Below are 23648 nucleotides of genomic sequence, written 5' to 3'. Positions count from 1 at the left end.
ATCTTCCTTCTATATCGTCATCGCCTTCTCTATTGTTTGCTGCTGTCTCTTTTTCATTGAATTACTCTTCATACAGTGTAGAACATGTACCAAACTTCCATTCCATTGCAATGTGTATCAAATTCCCTTTTCAACGAGTGCTCATTCACTCCAAATGGACTCCGGATGAAAGAGCTATGCTCGTATTACTCCAGCACTACAATCTGTCCTGAAGAATTTCAGAATGTGTAGTGTTGAAAGATTTTACCTTTAACTCTTTGTACCATTGTCCGAAATTGATGATTTTTGATGCATTGGAAAGAATACTTGATGGAGCTTTATAATCTTCAATTTTCCTCCATGGTACCTCTCTAATTATGGGTGAAAAACTTGGTCATAACAGCGACTCTCCAAAGATGTTGATGATCGGATGTCACGACTTCTTCGGGGCTTGATTCATCACCTATGCCTTGGACAAAGAAATCTCCAAGAGACATTAGCCAAAATTGACACGGTGACATACCTTTTTCATCTTTACTTGTTTTGAGTGTGGGCTCGATAGCGGATGTTGAGCCACTAACAAAAGTTAGCACCTACCACTAAAGAGCGGGTCTTCACGTAGCCATCAACTTGCTTGAGTGAGATTGGACTTGTCAAAGTACGGACGTTGAGAACTTCTCAATCGCTTTGTGTCTAGGGTTTTACCTGCATTCATGGACACAAACAAGAAACACAGGATATATGCAATAATAAAATTAGGGTTAGTCCAAAAAGATAGATAGATCTCCATAAGATTCGTGTTGCCGATCCCCGGCAACGGCGCCAGAAAAGCATGTTGACGCTCCTTAGCGCCCCAATTTATGTACCGCAAGCGCACGGATCGTGGTAGCTTTTTCCTTAGAGTACTCCCCCAAGGTTTATCAATCCGTGGATCGACAAAGAACTATCTAAGGTTTTCCATCTAATCTAACGGATCTATCCTAACATGAATCATAGATTGCATATAAACTGAACACTTGATAGATATGAATGAAGCATAATGTTCATCACACCCACAACCGTAGATGAGATAACACAACCAAGGAGCTAGGGCCTATCGTCTCTTGGTACGGTTCTAGTAAAAAAGGTGATCAAAACATAGATTGCATCTCAACTAAAGGTACACGGAATCATCTCTCAAAAAGGCAGCTCACAAGCAGCCTACTTTCCCAAGGTCGCCGGTGTGAGGTGCATGTTGACGCCTAAGGTTTCCCAAAGCTTTACCCCAAACGCCCACCAAGTGCTCTTACTCAAGGCTCCTCCTCTTGGTGGCCGCGCAACGACTCCCATGGTACTCGCCATCGATCCTATTCCACATCATGTCGTCGCTAGAACTTTTCCCTCCGCCGTGCTGTCACCACACCGGGGTAATCAACCAACTAGCTAAAACACGCTACCTCAACGTATCCGCAAGATATAGACTAATCACCACGAATAGATCTAATCTTACTATGAACATATGGATGCATCACATATGAGACATTGAAGTAGACCAAAGTCGAGACAACTAGAATAAAGAGTAGATTGAAATCACCATCGTGTGTGTACATACCCCGACGAATGTTGGGGATGACTCCCGAACTCCACCATGGCACAACCTCGCAGGGAGGCCATGACGGCTAGGGGTGGCCTAAGCCATCTCCTAGGTACCCTCGAAGACTCGCGGCGGCCGTTAGCCTCCTTCGGTGTTGGCCCTAGGTTTTCGTCGAGTTCTGGATGGATGGATGCAGCGAGTTGAATAAGGTGCGAGCTATTTATGAGCTGAGGAAGCCACCAGTCGAAGGGGAGGCCGAACCGCCTCGGAAACGGGCTAGGCCGGCCGGCTCATGTGCCTAGGCCGGCCGGCCTACCCTCTTTCGGGCCCGCCTCGGTCTCATCTTTCGCGTGTAGACTCCTCACATCTTCTAGAGTTTATGTCCTTCACGATTGCACCTCTTTGGACATCGTTATCTTGGAGATATCTTTGAGGAAAGGATAGGATAGAGAATCCTTCCTTAAATCTTCATTTGATTTGCTTAACCCCGAAGTATCTTGATCTCATCTTCGTGGGCTTGGTCCTTTGGGCTCTCTTGGAGGATGGATGTGCATGAATGGGCTTCGAATCAACATGGGCTTTGGTCCTTCCTTTGGGCTTTGGCCTTCGTCTTTCTCCGTGTTAGCACTCGATCACGGGCCTTGTCATTTCATGCTCCAAAATAGGCCAAAGAAGACGACAATTTCATCTCATCTGTATCACTAGCAACATGAATCACATTTGTAAATTCTGCAAAAGCATGTGGTTCAATGCTCTCATGTTCATGATCAGGTAAGTCATCTTTATCATAGGGAATATGAAGCAAAACATCTTGTGACAAAGGTGAATCAAGAGTTGGTCCCACTAATAGTTGCTCTGTCATAGCATGATTGGTGGAAGAATTCAGCACATCAAAAGAAGCCTCACCATCCATGAGTGCAGCACCATGAGCATTACCTTTGCTCTCAATTTCAGCGGGAGTAATAGGTGCATTGTGAAGTGATGGCTCTGAATTTTCACATGAGGATGTGAGCTCCTCATTTTTGTCCATGTCATTCTTGTCCTCTTGCTTTTGTTCAGAATCCTGCAAAAGGTTAGGTGGTGCAAGAGATACAACAATGGACTGATCCTCTAAGTTATGCACCTCGTCATATGAAGTTAAAGTAGGAGGTGCATTAACAAAGGTTTCTCGCATAAGAAGTTTTATATTATTTCAAGTTTGAGGTTTATCTGAAGAATCTAAAGAATCCCACTAAACTAAAGTTGAGTGTCGTAAAACACTGAATGCATTTTTTACCTTCCTCCTTGGACACATAAAGCGAGTAGCAAATATGTTATCTATGACAATTTCCCACTCCATGTACTCATCAGCACCAATGCCATCATAAGTTGGTAGATATGAAGAAGCTGTCATTGTTAGAAGATAGCAAAAGACAACACAAAAGTATTATCCCTATCAACTAGCAACTACTAGGTAGTGGTGAAAGTGGAAAGCAATATCTCAAGCGTCTTACCACTGTCTTGCAAGTGTTCTTACCAAAGCCAACAGGCGGCACAATCTGTTGTCAAGGTTGGGTGTAACAGTTGCAAGATGAACCTGTGCTGACAGAAGTATTTGTGGAGCTTTGGGTAGGTACAATATGGTAGCAAGGAATACCAAACTTTCAATTCAGAATTGCAAAACTGAAAAGTAGTCCCAAGCTAGTCTATGTCGCCGGCCTAAACGTGTCCTGGACCTAGTTCAAGCAAGCAACCATACAACTCTGCAAAATGATACAAAGGATGCAAGCATTTCTGAATTTTGCTCTTCTTTTTTTCTTCTTTTCTTTCACTTTTTTTTTGTCTGTTGCAGCTTTTTCTTCACTTCTGTGTTTTTTTTGCACCGTTGCCTTTTTCCTTTTCCTTTTTTTATAATCAGAAAGTGCCGCACAGATATTACAAAGCACACACCACGATGCACTTCTGCACAAAATCACTCTTGGAAAGGCACCTAACAGACTAGATTACTTGTTAACTATCAAAAGCAATATGTAGCTCGGCTTGATGTTCTATTAAGCACTAAACAATGTTCAGTTGTCTATGATTGGACTAAAATTCAGATAACTGTCGCCCAAAGCACAAAGAAAAAAAAATTGGTCGTGCACAACAAACCAATCAGGGCACAATTGGAGAAAGCTTCTATGATTGTTTCACGCAGCAGCATGAAAGGAAGCTAATATTTTATTTCAAGCATGCAACACTCTCCTTATTATACCATATCACGTAACAGATCCAAACTGCTACACGTCACAAGATATAGAACAGACTCAACTCAAACTGGACCAGTGAACAAGACCTAGACACGATGAACACGACGACTCACGAGGGACTAAAATTCAGAAAAACAAACTGAACGGAAAAATTGTGGGGCACAAAAGGGGTTATAGGACAGCGGAAACTCGATGAACAAATATTTTTGTGGGCAGTTTTGTGGACTATAGGTGATGAACATGAATGAATCTAAGGGGAAAAACACGATAATCCCTCACGGGCAATCTGGAATCTTGATACCACTTGATGTAGACTAGGCCCGATCTTCCACGAGGTAGGGGTAAATTCGATTGATAGAGTACGTGACATTGGCGATCTGGCATCTAATCAGACACAAATTCGAAGCCTGCAACCGTTACACCACCGCTCTGTTGGTTATCAACCAAGAACAACTTGATTGACCTCGTCAAGAAGGCTTTTCCTGCAAACGAATCGAAGAAAACAAACAAGAAAGTGTAAACGCGCAATCTGAAATTGCAAGTATGAAAGCGATGGTAAAGTAGGGGTTCAAGAACTCGATTCCAAAGGACTAATCAACACAGTGGAGGAGATCAAGAACGGGGGCCTTGATTCACGGCAAAAGGACTTGTCGTCACAGTTACAATGAAGAAGACAATTTCACGATGGAAAATCTGATCTAAACAAAACCCTCCACCCTAATGTGGCGGCAGCTGCTGATTATATGAGTGTTGAGGCGTGCATAACCCTCTAGCCACATCCATCATGGACCCCAAAACGATACACGGGCCAACAACCCAAAAGATGGTGTTGCAGCAACTTGACAGATTCTGGTGTTCACTTGTTTCGACGATTCCGGTCGACTCCGAATGAATTTGGGCCTCAAACCAGTGCCATTGGAAGCTCCTTAAAATTATATTTCTATCCATATAAAGAGCATCCAAAGCGGACTCCGTATGCAGCCTGGGCGTTGATTTTGGTGCCCGCTGCTCCTGGACTCCGAAGCAGACTCGAACTCGACTTGAATTGGGCCTCCAACTCGGCTTGGCTGCCCTTGCTGGTCCACCACGCCTCCAAACTCCTCCCCAACATCCTCATCATCATCTCCATAGTTTCTAACAATAATTAAATCATTAGGTAGTAATTTATTCTCAAATCCATATGACAAATTTATTTGGAACGAGCTCACCTTATAATCAATAGTCGTATCCGAAGGTGTCATGTCCTCATCACAATGTCTCCAAAATGTAGGCATTACCAAGAATACACTGATTAATCTTATAAGGTCATTCCCATATTGGCGACCACTTGCTGAACTTAGAATCCTTAGTTCCTATCGGCAAAATCAATTTCCATACCAAATCTCCTTGGGCCAAGGTTTTAACCTTAACTTTTTTTTATCATACCGTCGGCCCACCCAAGCTTTGTTTGCTTCAACATTTATAAGAGCATTCAGCCTATGGGTAGCCAAATCTTCCAATTCATCTTTCATCAGTGCCGAATACTCATCAGCTGTTAGCTGGTCTTGAAACATTACAGTCTAGAACCAAGTTTCAATTCCCAGGGAAGAACAGCTTCATGCCCATAAAACAACTAATATGGAGACAATTTAGTAGCTCCATGATGGGCCATCCTATATGCCCACAAAGCCCCATTAAGTGTGGTATGCCAACGCCTAGGCTGCTCATCAATCTTTCTTTTAATCAATTTGATGATCCCATTATTAGACGCCTCTGCCTGACCATAAGCTTGAGCATAATATGGAGAAGAATTCAACAATCTGATTCCCATGCTCGTGGCAAATTCTTCAAATTCTCCAAAAGTAAACATAGTACCTTGATCGGTCGTAATGGTCTGTGGAATACCAAACCAATAGATAATATGTTCTTTAATAAATTCAATCATATCTCTAGATGTAACATTTTTCAGAGGAATCGCCTCAACCCACTTGGTGAAATAGTCAATTGCCACTAGTATAAACTTATGATTCTTTCTGAATGGTGGGTAAATCTGACCGATCAAATCAATTCCCCATCCTCTGAATGGCCACGGCTTAATTATGGGATTCATAACCGATGCTGGAGCCCTCTGCACGTTACCAAACTTTTGACATTCTTGGCAACCCTTATAATATGTGAAGCAATCTTCCAACATTATTGGCAAAAATATCCATTTCTTTAGATCACCCACTTCATTTTGTAAGTCGATTGATGGGACCCACAAACACCTTCATGCACTTCTCCCATCAAAACCTTAGCTTCTTCTTTATCAAGGCATCTGAGCAAAACCCCATCAACCGACCGATAATATAATTCTCCTTCAAGCAATACATATTTGGTTCCTTGAAATCTAATTCTTTGATTCACCTTCTTGGACGAATCTTTCAAGTAACCAACAATTTCTTTCCTCCAATCATCAGCAGATAATTCCAAGGCCATTACTCTCTCTATCGGCCGATAACCAGAAGCATGATGTGCCAACCGATTCACATCGCCATTGTAGAACTTGGGAACATGCTCTATTGTCACTTTCTTCAATTCCCTCAATAATCGGCAACACTCCTCATGATAAACGCACAGGATATCATCCTTGCACTCATGTTGGCATTTCTTAGCGTCATCACTAGGAGTGGTTAGTTCCTAGCAACAGCGCCTTGAAGATGCCGTGTGGTATGTCTTGATGTTTACAGAAGGATCCGCAAGCGCACAGATATACCGTTGTAGCATTTCACCCGGAAGTATTTAGGGTATCGTTATTTATATTTTCCTAAGGGATGGCTAGGTTGTGTAAAGTGTATTTACTTAGTTGCATAACCATGACACGTATGAGCAAGATGAAGACTACTGACTATACAGGGTAAGTGATAAATGAATGATGATCAGGGGTAATGTGACACACACACAGAACAGCCAACTCTCATGAATAAAGAATAAACAAGCAATCCTAAGGTTAGTGGGAGCATAGACAAAGATTCCTAGTATACTATTCATATTTAGCGGATAAGTTATGTTAGCCACATTGCTTAGAGCTGCAGGTGCCGGGAAATTAGGGACATCGGGGAGAATGACCCGCACTGGAGAACATCCAGTCCCGTTTCATCTTTGCATGAACTCCTACACCGTACCCGAATGTCGGGGAGTACGCTAACCGAGAAGCAGCTTCCCGGCGGACCGACAGAGCTGTCACCACCTGCGGTCTACCCCAGTCACACTGTGGAGCACCGTCATATCCGAAGGATCCCGCATACCCGGGCACCATGCCCGCATATGAGGTCACTACCCTTGCACCCCCGGGTCCCCCACCCTTCGGATGGACAGGTAAGATGCTAAGGCAAGCCCGAAAGCACAACAAACCGATATCATTACCAAGATCATCTGGTCCAAGCATGCAACTACTATAACTTGGATAAATACTGATCAAGGCTAAGCAAGCTATGAACATAGCAAGATAACCAAGAACGAACTCTGAATGAATAGTATAAAGAAAGTCGGAGTACAAAGCTATACCGGAGGCCGAGGATTGCTTGCCGACCCTGAGGACGACTGGATTCGCTAAGAGATGAAGTACTAGCCTAGCTCCACTACCCTAAGGAGTACAAGTCACAAGATAGTGTAGAGAGAGAGAGGCTTCCAAGTGGTGTGTGTGGTGTGAGTGGTAGGAGGCCCCTTTTATAGTGCTTGAGGTCGGTTCCCGCCAAAGTTATACATGGAAACATGGTCAACCACCTTCAGGAGGATAAGATCGAGCTTCCCGCCAAAACTCAGCCTCGGTGGCTTACAGGTGGGGCCGGCCGACCCCTCTTTGGCGCCATTTTCCACCGACCTTCTCTGGTATGCTACCTGGTGGGTCCTGGTGTTAGATGGTCGGTGCCGGGGCTTGGTTGGTCGGTTTGGTCTGGTTTGTGTGCCTCCTTTGCTCATGTTACGCAGGACACGATCATCTGCGTGTTCGTCGTGTTTTCGTCTTATTCCGGACTTGTGCTCCTGAAATCATAAATTCTCGAAAACAACTATGGAGCTAGGTTAGTGATACAAATATGCGAGTAAGAGGTATAGTTTTCCTTCTTAAATGAGTATAATTGACGATCATATTTCGCACTTAACGACCGTCAACAACACCCCCAAGCTAGCCTTTTGCTCCTCCCTGAGCAAAACAAGGCGCTCATTGTTGATCAGGAGTTTCTTCAATGTTGAATTTCCATCTCCTACTTAGGCACAACTGAATGCTTCTTACCTTGATTTTGAATAAGTTGGCCTTTTATTCTTACCTCTTATCTTACTCCTGTGGTGCTTATAGCTTCACCTCATCTTTGGCGGTTGAGAGTCAGAACAGTATCATAGAGTGCTCATATTTCTTTCTCTTTAGCTCAACCGTCAATCCAGAGGTTTTGTAAAGTTTTTCAAAAAAAATTTATAAAGTTCCTCGGATGATCTCTTGGGTCGCTCAATATGTATGATTCTTTACCAAGGCTTTTTATTTTGCCTTTCTTCCTCAACCTATCTCTAATGGCTATTTTTGTGGAGCTGTAGGTATGGGGGATTTGAAGGCATACCTGCTTCTCATATTTTGCTAAGTCAAAGACCAGATTCAAAGGAGAAACAAGTCATAAACCTTGATCAATATGTGCAAGAGTGTTGATTATTTTTAGTGGATGATGTATGAACTCCTTTGCATGCACCATCTCTCTATTTTTTCTTTTTTTTGGATAAAGGGCTATCTTTTCTCCCTTTTTTTGACATGCCGAAGCATGTGGCATACCTTCTGTTGGCAGTCGATTTCGATGATTTTCACCGCCAACATTCCTTTGGATTTCATTCAACTGGAACTATATTACTATGTTTTATACTAACATTAACAAGTTCCACAAGTTTTGATGCTTATTTGAAGTCAGGAGCGACTGGTGCAAATTTGGGCCAAAATGGGGCAAACCCCAGGCCGGCCGGCCTACCCCCACAACATTTTGCCATCAAACTTCATGGAGAGTCACCTGAGCTCAAGAACAAGTCATATCAAGATGGGTTTTGCAAATCTCACAAGAATGGACCGAAAGGCCTGGACCATGTTAAGTGGAGATCAAAACCTGTGACAACTCAAAGAATTAAAGCCCAATTCAACCTAGGAAGCAACATGGGCCTGGAGAGCAACAAGTCGGTGCAACGCGAGCCTGAGCCAAGCCAGAGCCAGGCCGGCCGGCCTAGGAGAGGCCGGCCAGCCTCTAACTGCCACCGTTGGAGCTACGCAACCATTACCGACCTTTAGAAACAATCCAGAGCGTCCCTACAAAGGCGGTGGCCACGCGGCCACATCCCCAGGCCGGCTGGCCCCACTTTGGCGGCCTCTGAAGCTCTACCTTGGCGTTAAAGACAAGCGTAACCATCTTACGTTCGTACAACTAACGCTCAGCCCAGTACCGACCTCAGATTAGTATAAATAGAGCTCCTTACCCCTCTTGTAACACACATCATTCCATAGAGAAGAGAGTCTCTTGTACACTTGTGTTGAGTAGGAAGAGAGTGAGGTGAGTGCTCTGGTGAAAGCCGAGCTGAAAGGAGCAGACTCGAGTTCACTTGGTCTTACTCCACTTTGTAGCTACCTCAGAGGGATTTATCTGAGTAAGTTCCTTGTCTCAACTTCAGTTTCTCGCTAGCTTTACTTTCTGTCTTAGTTACTAGTTAAGTACTTGCTTTGATCTGCAGGATCCTGAGTCTGCGTAAGTAGCAAGTTCTACTTATCTGAGGTTGCTTTCTATCTAAGTACACGGTAGGAGCAAGTAGCTCGAGGGTTGTGGGCGTGGTGCCCAGGCCTGGTAGTTACCTTAGGTTGTGTTCCACCCCATGGAACTGTTGTGGTAGTCGGTAGGTAGTGACAACCCTATCCGTCCTTTGTAGTCCACCACATTCGGGTGTTTTCATAGCAGTAGTGCAGGTTGCCGTTGGACTCCCCTCTCACCCCTTTCTGAAGTCCTTCCTCTTCTAGCCGCCGAAGCAGATCAAGTTAGTAGTTAGCTCATTAGCTAGTCAGAGTAGTAGGTTATCTGAAGTTAGGCCCTCTCCCTGTATCTTTTTCTCGCTGGTTGTGTCCGGCTGACAATCTTTAAGTTTGGTCGAAGCTTTACCGTTCCTTAGATTCGATATCCCAGGTATACTCCCTGGTGAAAGCTACAGTCGGTCTCTGTGCACTAGCGGAGTAATTCGTTAGGCTAAGGAGTGCCAACACGCTTTCTGGCGCCGTTGCCGAGGAACGGTAGCAACACTAGGCTTAGAGCTAATCAGCCGTACGACTTTCCATCCATCCATATGGAGTATTCTCCTAGTTATCCGGCGGTTCCATCTCGCGGGTATTTGGAACCGCCACCATCCTACCATCCTATACTATCTGATGGTTACGAGATCCGTCCCAGTCTCATAGCCATGGTTTGTGCACAGTCTTTCTCTGGAAAGAAAGACGAGTGTCCTTATGCTCACTTGTAAATCTTCGAAGAGAATTGCTCTCTTCTGATTATACCCGGTATGTCCCAAAACACCTTACGGTGGAAGCCAAATTCTGGTACAACCGGACAGGAGAAGCCAAATTCTGGTACAACCGGACGGCAAGGAGAGTCGGAGGAGATTGGATACAACTGAAGGATGATTTTTGCTTGTTCTTTTATCCCATCTCCAAAGTGGTTCCCCATCGGAAACAGCTCCTATCATTCAAGCAAGGCGATGAATCACTTGGAGTAGCCTGGGCTAAGTTCATGCATTTAGTAGACTCCGGGCCACCACATCATATGCCGGAGGAAATACTTATGCAACACTTCTTCTATGGCCTTAAACCGAAAAGTGCACATTTCATGAATGTGGCTTCTGAGGGATCCGTCATGTACAAGACAGTGGCTAAAGTCAGAACTCTCCTAGAGAAGGTTCTGAACAGCACTGCATACACCGGTATTTATGACGAGCCACCAGAGCCTTTAGAATAGCCCAGTGAGACACAACAACTTCAAATCCTCTCAGCCACATCCTCTCCACCTCCACCACACATAGAGGAAGTAACCGAACCATCAAAGTCCTCAGATCATGAGCCCTTCATCGAGGATATGCCTATGTTTGTACCCGACCTCTTCACAGAGGAAGAGTATTTGGAACTCGGCAATGCGACAAGCATGCCGAAGGAACATAAGTGCATTTGCTCAAAATCTGAGGCGTTCATTCCCGAAGTTTCATCGCAGATAGAGGGTCTTTCTACGATTATAAGTAAGGAATGGACAGAGGAAGCCGAGGCCAACAGTAGTGTCGTTCAGATCTACTATAATCCTAGAGTGCTCCTTTGCACTATTGGGGACGCTGAACCACAAGAAACCTTTTACGACCCGAAGGTCGGGGTGAACGTGATGTCCAAAACCTTGGCAGATCACATTTCATCTAAGCCCTTGACCTCTTCTCGTAAGCACCTGAAGTGGATCGACGGCCAGATTGTGGAAAGTCAGGGAATTCTCCATGCTTTGTCCCTAAAGATGGGACGTAACAAGGTTTTCCTAGACTTCCACATCTTCGATATCCCGGAAGGTGAGGAGTTCATCTTGATTGGTCGGCCAATAGAGCCCCTTGTCAACGCGAATGGAGACCGAGCTACGCTCGAGGTTAAGGTTGGCAAAAAGAAAGTCCCGGTCAGCCTAGTTCGCTCATGCAACACCATTGCTGAGGCCGGAGCAAGACCCATTGGAGGATGCGGTGGACATCAGCCAAGAAGAGCTAACTCAGCCCATTCTTGAAGAAGATGTCTCACACTTCACCCAGGAAACAGATCCGGCCGGCAAAAGTAAGCTTGACGGAGAGGAGATCCCGCACCTCCTCTACCTGAGTTGAAGCTGTTGCCTCCTAGTCTGAAGTATGCATTCCTCCACGACAACAGAGCTATGCCAGTTGTCATCAGCGACAAGCTGACAGAGAGTGAAACTCGGCAGCTCGTTGCAGTCTTAGAGAAGTATCAGTCCTTCATAGGATACTCTCTCACAGACTTGAAGGGGATCAGCCCCAATCTGTGCACCCATCGCATTCCAATGGAGCCGGAACATAAGCCGTCTCAAGAACATCAACGACGGCTTAATGATGTGATAAGGGAGGTAGTCAAGAAAGAGGTACTCAAGCTGCTGCACACGGGCATCATATACCCCGTGCAAGATAGCGAGTGGGTCAGCCCAATCCAAGTGGTCCCTGTTGGCACCTACCAATGTCACCTAGCGATGACGCCCGCAGACGCCAATTTGGGACAGCAGTATTTCATGAACCACGAATAGATCCGCAAGCGCACGGAATACCGCTGTAGTATTTTACCCGGGAGTATACCGGGGTGTCATTTATATTTCCGCAGGGAAGGCGATGAGTGAGAGAATATATAGATCAGTTGGTGAGCTCTATCTAGATTGGATATTCTCATGCATAAACAGGGGTAAGATAATAACATGGTAGGAGGTAGTGTGACACACACAAACTACTCTCTTGGATAAAAGAATAAAGGTTACTTTAGGCCGGGAGAAAGGTAAATGTCAGAGCTCGAGTTAGCTGTGCTAGGCTAGCTATATCTACACTTTCTCATTAGTTAGCTCGTCAGAGATTAAACTACACAATAGGGAGATCGCTATCAAAGTAACGAGAGGAGCCCGTACACCCCGGCGACTTTATGTACCTCCTACCCCCCATACCGAACGTGGAGGATTACTAAAAGGCACGGACAGGGCTGTCACCACCTGCCGGCTACCTCTACAAACCATGGGTATAGTTGACATCCAGCAACTCTTAGCTAATCTAGACACCATGTCTACACTAGTAAGGGATACTCTAGTGTCCCGAGCGGAGCCCCCACCCTCCGGATGGACAGACATCACACTAGAGCAATTATACGAATACTGGAGCAGTTGATAGAGTTCTAAGAACAAAAGACTAACCATCTCCAGCACAGGGCGATCATGCAATGCAAGCATTGAATAATAATGCAACCATGACAAAAAAACATATACTCGATAACTCAGAATATACTTCAAGCAGATATCGGTAACCATAGTCTAATTCTATTACAAACGACCGAATATTACAAGAGAGAGCTAGAGATGAACCCATACCAGACTCTCGAGCAACTCCGGCGACTCGATGCCTCCTAGACTTCTCCTAAACTCCACTAAGCCTAAAGACTATGCAAGGAATGCAAGAGAGGAAGTGAGAGGTGTGGTGTGTGTGTGCTCTATTCTCTACCCCCCCTTCTATTTATAGCAGGGACCCTTGACCAACCTGCTGGCAAAGGACGCCCCGTTCAACTTTGACGAGGAATGCCTCGTGGCCTTCTATACCCTCAAGAAGGCACTCGTTTCCGCACCCATCATTCAGCCTCCCGATTGGAAACTTCCTTTCGAGATCATGTGTGATGCAAGTGACTACGCCGTAGGCGCAGCGCTCGGTCAATGTAGAGATAAGCAACACTATGCTATATCCTACGGAAGTAAGATATTGACCGGACCCCAACTCAACTACGCCACAACAGAAAAGGAACTCCTGGTGGTAGTATTCACCATGGACAAGTTCAGGTCCTACTTGGTCGGTGCTAAGGTGATTGTGTACACGGATCACGCAGCACTAAAGTACCTTTTAACCAAGAAGGACGCCAAGCCACGACTTATCCGTTGGATTCTGCTCCTACAAGAATTTGATTTGGAAATAAGAGACAGGAAAGGAGCAGATAATTGCGTGGCAGACCATCTCTCAAGGATGCAAATACAAGGATCGGACCTCACGATCAATTATTACTTGAGAGATGACACTCTCCTGAAGGTCACCTCATCCAGTCCATGGTATGCAAATTTAGTGAACTTTATGGTGACTAGATACATACCTCTGGGAGAAGACAAGAAGAAGTTGATTCACCTCAGCAGATTTCATCTATGGGATGACCCATATCTATTCAAGGTCTGCGCAGATGGCTTACTCCGCCGCTGTATCCCGTTATTTGAGACCCGCAAGATCCTAGAGCGTTGTCACTCCTCACCCTATGGAGGACATTACAGAGCTTTTCAGACCCATGCAAAAGTTTGGCAAAGTGGATTATTTTGGCCAAACATGTATGGAGACGCGAAGGAATTCGTGCGGCGTTGCCCAAGATGCCAAAAACACGGAAATATCAATTCCCGAGACGCAATGCCCCTGAAGTGTAATCTTCAAGTGGATATCTTCGATGTTTGGGGAGTCGACTTCATGGGTCCTTTCCCAATGTCGGAGCAATGTGAGTACATCTTGGTGGCTGTGGACTACGTGTCCAAATGGGTCAAAGCACTTCCTTGTGTTGCGGCCGACTCAAGGAACTCCAAGAAAATGTTTCAGGAAATTATATTTCCTTGCTTTGGAATTCCAAGAGTCGTGATCAGCGATGGAGGCTCACACTTCATCGACAGAACCTTCAGGAAGTGCCTCAGCAAGCTAGGAGTAAACCACCGGGTTGCGACACCATACCATCCCCAAACAAGTGGTCAGGCAGAGACGTCTAATAAGCAAATCAAGAATATCTTGCAGAAGACGGTCAATGCCATGGGGAAGGGTTGGAAAAGCAAACTACCCGAGGCACTATGGGCTTATAGAACGGCTTACAAAATGCCGATTGGTATGACACCGTATCAACTAGTCTATGGCAAGACTTGCCATCTACCAGTTGAACTCCAGTATAAGTCCCACTGGGCCATTAAGAGGTGGAACATGGATCTCCAATCAGCCGGAATCAAAAGACAAATCCAATTGGCTGATTTGGATGAATGGAGGGAGATGGCCTACCATAGCTCTAAACTCTATAGAGAGCGAACAAAGAGATGGCATGACAAGCGTATCAAGATCAAATTGTTCAAGACGGGAGATAAGGTACTCCTTTTCAACTCCCGTGTTTGCCTATTTGGTCATGGTAAGCTTAGGAGCAAATGAGAAGGCCCCTTCTTAGTTTTGAACGCCGCTGACCACGGCGCCATAACCCTCCAGGACGATGACGGGAATGTTTTCAAGGCCAGTGGCCAGAGATTGAAAATATAACTCGAGCCCGAAATTCCCGAGCTCGAAGAAGTAGATGTCTACGAGCTTACCGAGATAGAATAATCATCTACGGTCATCGCCGTACTTAAAACGTGCGTTATCTTAGGATTGATCTCTCTTTCTATTTCTTCCTTTCCATTTCTGGACAAACCCACATACATACCCGAGAAGGGAAATGGATTAGAGAAGCCTCCAGAAGCCCGGGGCCCACACCTGACAGGGTGGGGCCGGCCGGCCTAGCCCCGCGGCCGATCGGCCTCATTCTTTTGTGCAACGTTCCCTCAGGATTCAAACTCCTTGATCCTAAGTGTTCGGAGCCTGATGAGGTGATTTAAACTGGAAGGCACCCCTCTCTTCCTCAGTTCAAGCAATTCACCAGTTTTCATCCCGAACTCCATTCCCTTCTCCGAGATCACCATCATGGCCTCGCAAACTTCACCCAAAACCCCAAGATCCGAGGCCATGGATACACCCACTGCCAAAGAACCCTCCAAATCAAACCAGACAAGGGCTTCACCCAACAGCGTCCGGATCATAGAGCCGTTGGAGATCTCCGCGTTCTCTCCATCGCCGCCGGCTGGCCAGGGGTGCCTGCCCCAGGCCGGCCGGCCTCACCCCGAGGCCGTTCGTCCCCCGGTTCGATGGAGAGCTCGGTCCAGGGCCCGGTGCCGAGGGTCCTCGTGCGCTCCCGCACACCCAGTCCGACATGACCAACCACGGGGATTCTTTCCCCTAGGAAGGTCGTGACGAAGCGTGCGGGGATGTTGTCGAGTGGGGCACGCATTGCGCAGGTCGCTGCACTACAAATGGTGCAGCAAGACCTGTCCACGTACTCCCCGGAGTACACTCCCACTAGCCCTTGTCCTCCACGCCATCGCATGACCGGGGCGAAGGTTGGCAGGGGGAAGGTGCTCACTCCCCTGTTGGACAGTACCGGCATGGATCTCCCACCGAGTTTGGTGCGCCGTCACATCCCGCCGCCACCGATCCTTGGACCAATTGAGGTCCATGCCTACACCGACTCTGACGACGACGACGAAGAGGAAGAGGAGCCCAAGGACGTCGTCTCTCTCCGTAAGCAGCTTGTTGCTCTCCGGTTACGCCCCAACAACATGGATGAGCGCGTAGCCAAAATGGAGATAGATCGGATGGAGTTGGGGGATAGGGTAGACACCCTTCGCAAGGCGGTCTGTTCCAAGATCAAGCGCATTGCGAAGGCGACCGGGAACGAGGATCTTTATAGATCCCTGGATCCCAAGTAGGTGTAGGTTTAGAGTAGATTTAGTCTTGGGTGCTTTCATTTCTTTATTTCCTTCATTAGTTTATTTTGTAATCAGCAGCACCCCCATTTCCCTTTTCAATAAAATAAAATCTCAAGTTGTTCCTCCTTGGTGTTTATGTGGTTGGTGCACATGTGTGTGCCAACCACAACCTCCTGCTCTCATGTTTCATCATTGCGCAGAAAATTCAAACAAGGAAGATAAACACCAGATGTCAGAGAAATTTGAATAAATTCCGGAGAAAAAGCAAGCCGGGCGGCTCAAACTGGGCCGGCTGGCCTGAGGTTTTCAGAGAAACTACAAAACCACCCTCACTGGAGCAGAATGGGACGAGCCTGAGCCTATGCTAAGAGGGCTACCGAGAGTGGCCACAGGCCCAGGCCGGCCGGCCTCTCCTAGGCCGGCCGGCCCCACCTGTCGGCCATCTTCTGGCCCCCTTCCGCGTACTCACAGTTTGCTACTTCTACTCCCTCTCCTTCTTGGTTTCGTTCAATTTCATTGAATTGCCTGCTAGTTAAAATCAAATAAAATACTTGAATGAAATGACTAAGAAGAACTCATGCTACTTCTACTCCCTCGCATTTATTTCTTATGCAAGTACCGAAATATCTCTGGAACTCATGTTTAGGATCACTTGATTGCTTGCTTATTTCTCTCTACGATATAAGGACATGGAGTTATGCTAGTTCTTGCCTCAAGGTCTTGGAAGTTTTTCAATTTGAAAATTCAAAATCAGGCAAAACTCTTTTGCTCGACTTTACCATACCCATTACAGAGCCATACTCATAAAATCCAGACACATAGCAATCCTATGCATTGTGAGCTTGCTCAAGTTTAGTGCCTCCAAGGAAGTTTAGATTGACTCATCTCGATGGGAACATTCACGTACACGTCCATCAACTCGAGTCCATGAAGTGTGGTAACAAAACAAGTACTACTCTCCCCTAAAAAGATAGCAAAGGATGAACAACATTCATACCTTGTCTACAAAGAGAGAGAGAGAGAGAGAGAGAGAGAGAGAGAGAGAAAAGGGGAGATGTGTAGTAATTTACAAAACCACCATGGATCTCTTCTCATCTATCACTTGCACTTGACCCAAGAGATGAACATCTAGACTCCTAAGAGACACCAGGTTTGATCTTGCAATACAAATGTTATGGATATGCAACATCCTTAACTCCACATACTCTGTTACAAAGCAAATTTTGGAAGGATAAGTAAGGTATGAACAAAAATTGAGTGAATAAGTGACTCGAGCAAAAAAGAATATGCCTTGGGTTTGTTTAAAACAAAAACCACTCCAAGTACTTCGAGGCAAGGCTAGTCATTATCTTCATCGATTTGTTCTGGAGATCAATAGGTGAACATGAAGGTGTTAGCCACCCAGAATCCGAGGTATGAACAAAAAGCTCTGAAATAACTCTTATGCACACTAGCGTTTGTGAACCCTGGACTTTGCTTGATCCTCAGGAATCTTTATCGACCCCTTTTGCTCGGGACGAGCAAAGTCTAGGTGTGGGGGTGTGTTGGCAGTCGATTTCGATGATTTTCACCGCCAACATTCCTTCGGATTTCATTCAATTGGAACTATATTACTATGATTTATACTAACATTAACAAGTTCCACAAGTTTTGATGCTTATTTGTAGTCAGGAGCAAGTGGTGCAAATTTGGGCCAAAATGGGGCAAACCCCAGGCCGGCCGGCCTAGGCATATGAAGGAAATTAACAGAGCAACTATTCATCATCTCAACAAGGTAAACTTACACCATGCCTACTACACATATTAAAAGGAAATATTTTTGGTGTTTTGTAAGTTTTACAAATTTTTATTTGTTTTTAGTTATGCGAATTTTTTATGGATTTTCTGATTTTGTAAATTTTTATGGGTTTCATGCAAGGTTATGAAAGCAATAAAGAGAAATGATACAAGTTACCTCTCGTGGGGGTCCTCCCCCAAGCTAGCTTTAGGCTCACTACGGCTGGTCGGGGTTGAAACTCGTCCAGCGGCAGTATGCCCTCCACTCCTCCTGTTGCTGCAACTGCGACTGCTCCATGTCGTGGAGTCTTTTGCCAGTGTGACACTGCCATGCTTGGGTACTGTAGATGTGTTGGTTCAGCGTCTCTTGTATGTTGTCGCTCTGCACCCGCAGCTCACCTAGCTGCTGGGTGATGGCACCGAAACCTCGGGACGAGGACGTCCATCTGATGAGGTTCGGGGCTCCACCGGAGATGGAACTGGTGGACCGGCGGCCTGGTGCCTGCCGTGTCCTCTCCTCAGTGATGGCACTGTACTATGACGAACCACCGGCCTCATGCTGATATGAGTGATGTGGTTGCTGAGGTGGTGGTGTCGGCTCTGCCTCCCTTCTGGTCCTGCTTCTTGTCATCCTGCCAGGCAAACCGGAAGATCTATGCTTACGACCCCTTCTCATGGAACAAGAGGGATGGTTAGCGAATGGCAATTATACAAATGTAACTCCGCATTGGGCAGCGGAATCTCATTTGTATAGCCCATGTAAAAAAATCAAAGAATCATTCGGGCCTTTCTTAAGTGTGTGACCTTGGATCAAATAGTCCTCATCGATATATGCACGGTCGCCCTTAATGAAAGGAATAAAATTCCCCTCTAAGGCACCGATACGTGTAGCGATGCGAGTAATCGAAGAATTGCACTCAATAGGACCCGTCATCTTGAAATTCAAAAGTCATTGCTTAACCAAAGCTTGCGCGGGGGAGATTTTGATCTTGTTTACCATGGCATAGAGAATGAGCAAGTCACCGTTGCGCATGGGTCGGACATCATCTCTTGGAATGAGAGTGATGGTCAACCACTTGTGCATCAACTGAAGAGTTGGATTATGAATATCACTACACCGAGGTGCAAACTTGCCATGGACAACTTGACTCGAAATCCAGCCCCAAAACTCATGACGATTAAAACCTCGGCAAGCTTGGTCGAGAGAAATCGGCCAATGTTTGTTGAAATCGAGGTGGCCGGCAAAAGTTTTCCAAGAAAATAAATATTCTTTCCCGAAAAGTCGAAAATAAACCCTGTTTTCCACCTCCCGAAGAGTGCAAAGAAACTGGATGGTGAGCAGTCGAGAACCATAGTCCTCAACGGGAACGAAGTTATCCCATCCAATTTCATGCCAAACGTTAGAGAAGTCTTCGTACATACCTGTTTTGATGAGGAGGTCTGGATCGAAGGCTCGGATGTGGATGAAGCTTCTGTTCTTGAGGATAGCATAGCCTTGTCGTTCACGATCATCTCGCAAGTCGAGGTACGGTGCATCTTCCGCATCAATCTCTATGACCTCGGCTTGCGGTTTGGCTTGCATCTCTTCATATTGTTCTTCTTCCTCGTAGTCCATTGTGCTTGGCGTAGGTGTAGGTTTGGGTGTGTATGAGCTTGAGCCACCCTGCGAGCGAGATGAACTTCCACCCGTCATCTTCTTGAATGTGCCAGAGACCTTCCGCCCTATGCCTTTCATGATGGAACGAAAACAAGTGCAACTCGAAACGGGTTATGTTAGTGAAACTGAATTGAATGTTCTTACCCGTGAGTTGCTCCTTCTTTCTTGCAGCAAAAAAATGAGAGAGAGAGAGAGAGGTCTCTTGAATTCAAATCTTGAGAAAAAATTCAATGAAAACCCGAGAGCAAAGTTTGAGAGAGTTTGAGAGAGAGTGAGTGAATGAGAGTTGAGTGTGAGAGCTCAACACCCACCCCTCGGCCTCTATTTAAAGAGAGAATGGCCCGAAACCATTGGGAGAAGCCAGGCTAACGGTCGAAAACTTTTAACACTTTGGTGCCGGCCAAACTTTGCTTCGAAAAGATGTTCAAATTTATTTTTAAAAGATTTTCATGCTCGAAAATATTTTTGGATTTTTTTGAAAGAAAGAAAAAGTGCTAGAAAAGTTTCTATCATGCAAGGGTGTTTTGAAAATTCAAACATGCAGTGGGAAAAATTGAGAAAAGTAAAATAATGGAGGGTGATCATGAGATACGTACCGATTTACTTTCGGCAAGGGCTCGTCATTTTGAGTCTGACGAGCGGGACCTTTCTCCTGCTGTGTTCACCACTTCTCGGCTTGTCCTGGAGAATTGGATGAGGATGAGCTTGCGACCTTACGCCACACCTTCTTTGAACGCCTTTTCTTTGATCTTGTGGTCGTAGGTCTTGGTAGTGGGGATTCTGGTGCATCCCAAATTGCCTGCACTTCGTCATTGTTGGCGCCTACCAACGTCACCAGCGATGACGCCCGCAGGCGCCAATTTGGGGTGGCAGTATTTCATGAACCACGAATAAATCCGCAAGTGCACGGAATACCGCTGTAGCATTTTACCCGGGAGTATACCGGGGTGTCATTTATATTTCCGCAGGGAAGGCGATGAGTGAGAGAATATATAGATTAGTGGGTGAACTCTATCTAGATTGGATATTCTCATGCATAAACAGGGGTAAGATAATAACATGGTAGGAGGTAGTGTGACACACACACAAACTACCCTCTCGGATAAATAAATAAAAGAAAGATACAAGATGCTTTAGGCCAGGAGCAAGGTAAAAGTCAGAGCTCGAGTCAGCTGTACTAGGCTAGCTATATCTACACTTTCTCATTGGTTAGCTTGTCAGAGATTAAACTACACAACAGGGAGATCGCTATCGAAGCAACGGAAGGATCCCGTACACCCCGGAGACTTTATGTACCTCCTACCCCTCATACCGAACGTGGAGGATTACTAAAAGGCTCGGACAGGGCTGTGACCACCTGCCGGCTACCTCAACAAACCGTGGGTATAGTTGACATCCAGCAACACTTAGCTAATTCTACACTAGTAAGGGATACTCTAGTGTCCCGCGTGGAGCTCCCACCCTCCGGATGGACAGACATCACACTAGAGCAATCATATGAATACTGGAGCAGTTGATAGAGTTCTAAGAACAAAATACTAACCATCTTCAGAACAGGGCGATCATACAATGCAAGCATAGAATGATAACGCAACCATGACAAGAAGCATATACTCGATAACTCAAAATATACTTCAAGCAGATATCGGTAACCATAGTCTAATTCTATTACAAACAACCGAATATTACAAGAGAGAGCTAGAGATTAACCCATACCAGACTCTCGAGCAACACCGGCGACTCGATGACTCCTAGACTTCTCCTAAACTCCACTAAGCCTAAAGACTATGCAAGAAGGAACTTGAGAGGTGAGTGAAGTGTGGTGTGTGTGTGTGTGTTCTCATTCTCTACCCCCCTTGTATTTATAGCAGGGAGCCACGGGGTTTCTGCAGCTAATCCTCCGCAAACCGATGTAGGGGACCAATGCCATGCTGCCACGTAGCAAGCTTAAGGCGGTGGGGCCCACGGGCCGGTCGGCCGAACAAGGGGTCGGCAGGCCTGCCAGTGGCGCCACCCGCCCCCAACTGCTGGGGATTGGGCTTGTCTGGGCCTGGCCTGGTCTGAACACCGAGGTAGAGCTTGTCTTGAGTGATCTTGCTTCGGTTCTTGGGCTACACTTGGTCCATTTGAGCCTGAATCGGTACTCTGATATTTTCTGTGTTTTTCTGTTGGGCCAATGTGTGCTTGCAACCTGCATATTAGCTCAAAAGCACAACTTGCATATTCTAGAAGGTAAAGTGTTGTTTAGGGACTTTATTGAATATAAGTACGTGTAAGAAATGCAAGCTCTCATGATTTTCTGGTAAAGTTGACGCCTAGAAATGATCGTTAGTGAGCGTCAACAGTCATCCTATCGGTTCAGGATGCACTGCTCTTCCCTCTGTTTGAATCTGAAGAACATGTCCTCCTTTCCGATGCGGAAGTAGGTTTCTCCTCTTCCTACGTTTATCCTTGCTCTGGCGGCCCTCAGGAGTGGTCGCCCAAGAATGAGTTTGATTCCGAGGTCACCCTCTATATCCATGACCACAAAGTCTGCAAGGACGAAGGAGTCTCGCATGCGGACCAAGACATTTTTGGCTATCCCTTCGGGATACCTGATTGTAGAATCTGCGAACTGCACACACATGTATGTTGGGGAGAGAGCAGGGTATAAGAGTTTCTCATATATTACCATGGGCATAATGTTGACACTGGCCCCTAAGTCGCAGAGTGCATGCTCGTAGTGTTGATCGAAGATTGAGCAGCTGGTCATGGGGACCCCTGGATCTTCTTAAATTGCTGCTACCAGGCCATCCCAAGTGTCATTCCTTGGGGGATTGTACCTGCCTGCATGGTTAGTTCGAGAAGTCTGCCAGGGAAGGTTGCCCGACCCGGTAGACACCATATTTGCAGTTTCAATGGGAGATTCGGTTTGCCCCGGGATCTTCCCGTTCTCAGAGACAGGAGTAGCAGCAGCTAATTGAGCCAGTTGAGTTTCTATCATTTTGTTGAAACTTAGTTGATTTTTATGAGCAGAAGAAAGAGTTTCAACTTTAGCATGTATGCTTTCTAAAATTTTATCATTGGTAGCAAGCTTTTTGTTTAAAGATTCATTTATTTTAGCTTGGCCAAAGACTAGGTCTCTCAAGGAGGGTTGGTTCGAATTGAAATTTGAATTGAAATTTGAGTTGAAATTGTTACCTCCTCCTTGGAATGGTGGGCGTGTCTAACCCCACCCCTGGCCTCCTTGTGGATGGAACCCGGTGTTGTTGCTTTTGATGTACGCTGCATCTTCACGGGTTTCGGGGCAGTCATTCCCTGAGTGTCCACCATCACCACAAACATCGCACGTGTAGTACGAGTTCATGGCATGGACGGGAACAGGCATTTGTGGCTGGTTCTCTTCATCGAATTTCTTCAGTAGGAGGTCCAGCTTAGCGGCGAGCATATCCGTCTCCTTAATGGTATGCATTCCACCTTTCGTTCTAGGCTAGGAATGCTCCTTGTTCCAGCCCTGGATGGAGGCCATCTTCTCGATTAAGGCCGTAGCCTTGGCAATGGTGAGATCGAGATAGGCTCCTCCAACAGCAGCATCAAGATGGGCTCTGGATATAGTCGTTAGCCCATTCTAGAAGCTTTGGAGCATGAGCCACTCGTCCATCCCATGATGAGAACAGGCGAGTATGTACTCTTGCAACCTTTCCCAAGCTTCTGGGATGGATTCCATCCCAGTCTGCTGAAAACTTGAAATTCTTCAACGCAGGGCATTGGTTTTGCCCAACGAGAAGAACTTAGCGAGGAACGCCGTGGAACACTTGTCCCACGTGCTGACGGCTTCCTTGTTCTGATAAAACCACTGTTTCACCTTCCCCACGAGGGAGAAAGGAAACAGGCAGAGCCTGATGGCATCAGTCGTAACACCCCGTATGGTTACGGTCTTGCATAACTCCAGAAAATTCTGGAGATGGGCGTTGGCGTCCTCATTCGGCTTGCCACAGAATGGGCTAGCCTCCACCATGTTAATGAGGCTGGACTTCAGCTCAAAGTTCACGTCCCCAACATCAACGTTGGTTCTAGTTGCCACATTGGCAGCTGAGGGGACGGAGAAGTCGCGGAGAGTCTTCTCAGCCATG

General features: G+C 46.0%; 1 non-coding gene across 1 annotated transcript; it reads left to right on the top strand.

Moving 5' to 3' along the window:
* Positions 1-23174: 23174 nt before the first annotated feature.
* On the top strand, positions 23175-23281 carry LOC120668175. Its single transcript, XR_005672275.1, has one exon. It is a non-coding gene; the product is annotated as a small nucleolar RNA R71 (small nucleolar RNA).
* Positions 23282-23648: the final 367 nt, after the last annotated feature.

Source organism: Panicum virgatum, chromosome 3N, assembly GCF_016808335.1.
Source record: "Panicum virgatum strain AP13 chromosome 3N, P.virgatum_v5, whole genome shotgun sequence".
Taxonomy (NCBI): Eukaryota; Viridiplantae; Streptophyta; class Magnoliopsida; order Poales; family Poaceae; genus Panicum; species Panicum virgatum.
Note: the sequence above shows the minus strand (reverse complement) of the source record. Positions and strands in the feature narration are given on the sequence as shown.